At 39.9% G+C, this 2,310-nt stretch overlaps 1 pseudogene; it reads left to right on the top strand.

The window, feature by feature from the left end:
• Positions 1-1,231: 1,231 nt before the first annotated feature.
• LOC138146753 (large ribosomal subunit protein uL1 pseudogene) lies at positions 1,232-1,972 on the top strand (annotated as a pseudogene).
• The last annotated feature ends 338 nt before the right edge of the window (positions 1,973-2,310 follow it).

Here is a 2,310-nt window from a genome sequence, read left to right as displayed (position 1 = left end):
ATTCTGGCTATTGATTTTCCCTCTTGGAAGATAGTACGAGAGGCAGCATGGCATCATGCATAGTGTGCTAAACTTGGAGTCAAGAGAATTAAGTTAAAATTGTGGCCCAGATGCATGCTAGATGTGTGATCATGGGCAATTCACTGAATTTCTCATAGTTTCACTGTCCTCATATATGAACTAATAGCAACAATATTTATTCTACCTACTCTGAAAGCTTCCCATGAAGGGGGTACCTTATGGAATCATAGGTTTAAAACTTGTGGGGAAATTAAAGGTGATGAGTCCAATTTCTGCATTTTACAAATGAGGAAAGTGCAGCCTACAGGTGCTAAGTGATTTTACCAGAGCCCCATAGCTAGAAAGTATCTGGGGCTGAACTGAAATTTAGGCCTTCCTGATTCTAAGCCCAGAGCCCAGCACATTCTGCCACACATATATGAGTGGGTAACATCATTCATCATTCCATGTCTACAAGAGAGTAGATTTATTTTGACTTGGAGCCTGATTATAATTTTAGTTCATAATCATAACATGGCATGAAGGAAGTGGGGAATATTTTCTTTTTCTATTTTAATAGAAGAGAAAAAGAGGGATTCCATGAGTCACCTATCAATGGGTTTAATTTATGTCCTTAGATTTCTTAAAGGTTCAGTTTAGGTGCCACCTTCAAAGGAAAGCCTTCCTGGGACCCCATAATTGTTAGTGCTCTCTCTTTTCTCAAATTATTTTGTATTTATTAAATAATTAAATGTAATATCCCTTAAGTAGAATGCAAGTCCATTAAGGGCAAGAACTTTTTCGTTATTTTTTTTGTATCACTAGCACCTTGCACAGTATCTTCCATATAGTAGGTGTTTAATAAATGCTTGTGGTTGTTGTTTTACTTGTTTTCAGTTATGACCAACTCTGTGCCAATTTTTCTTGGCAAAGATATTGGAGTGGTCTTCCCATTTCCTTTTCCAGCTCATTTTGCAGATGATGAAACTGAGGCTAACAAGGTTAAGTGACTTGCCCATGGTCACACAGCTATTAAGTGTCTGAGGCAGATTTGAACTCAGGTCTTCTTGACTCCAGACCTAGTGCTCTACCAGTTAGGGTGCCACCTAACTGCCCCTAATGCTTACTGAATATTAAATGAATGAAAAAAAAAGGAAAGTCAACTATTGGTGCACATGTAAACCCTCAGTTGTTAAACTTGTTTAACTCAATTGTTAAAAAAACAACATGTGTTCTTTTCCCGGCTTGTGACCAGTGAGCAGCCATGAGCAGCAAAGTCTCACGTGACACGCTCTATGAAGCTGTGCGGGAGGTCCTGCATGGAACCCAGCGCAAAAAAAGAAAGTTTTGGAAACTGTGGAGCTGCAGATCAGTCTGAAGAACTATGATCCCCAAAAGGATAAATGTTTCTCTGGCACCATCAGGCTCAAATCCACACCCCGACCTAAATTTTCTGTGTGTGTACTGGGAGACCAGCAGCATTGCGATGAAGCCAAGGCTGTAGAAATCCCCCACGTGGACATCGAGGCCCTGAAGAAGTTGAATAAGAACAAGAAATTGGTCAAGAAACTGGCTAAAAAGTATGATGCCTTTTTGACCTCTGAGTCTTTGATCAAGCAAATTCCTCAAATCCTGGGCCCTGGTCTGAACAAAGCCGGCAAGTTTCCATCTCTGCTCACCCACAATGAGAATATGGTGGCGAAGGTGGATGAGGTTAAATCTACTATCAAGTTCCAGATGAAGAAGGTGCTGTGTCTAGCGGTGGCTGTTGGCCATGTGAAGATGACAGACGATGAGCTTGTCTACAACATCCATTTGGCTGTCAATTTCCTGGTTTCTCTGCTGAAGAAAAACTGGCAAAATGTGAGGGCATTGTATATCAAGAGCACCATGGGCAAACCCTAGAGGCTGTATTAAATCAACATGGTGTTAATAAATGGTGGAAGCTGCTAATGAAAAAAAAAAACAACAACATGTGTAGCCTACTTCTGAATTCATACAATGCTGTGTTGTTTGTCCAAAGTAATTCTTACTCACTCTCTTTCCTCCACTAGTGACCTATCTTTTTTTCCCGCCACTATGTCCAAGTGTAAAGTTACAAGTGAAAACATAACACTGCAGGGGACATATTAGGCAGGATATATTATTGGAACTGAATAGGAATCTTCCCTAATAGAATCACATTTCTTTTTCTGCTTCTTAATGAGGCACTAGGCTTGCTATTAGTAACATTTACTACTTGAGATACTGAATCCTTGACTCAGAATTTACTTTGGGTATTTGTTCCCAAAAGTACTTTATTATGTCACT

This window comes from Petaurus breviceps, unplaced genomic scaffold (assembly GCF_028583685.1).
Source record: "Petaurus breviceps papuanus isolate PSGF00001 unplaced genomic scaffold, PetGlider_PUasm1.0 90769, whole genome shotgun sequence".
NCBI lineage: Eukaryota > Metazoa > Chordata > Mammalia > Diprotodontia > Petauridae > Petaurus > Petaurus breviceps.
This window is presented reverse-complemented; position numbering and strand designations above follow the sequence as displayed.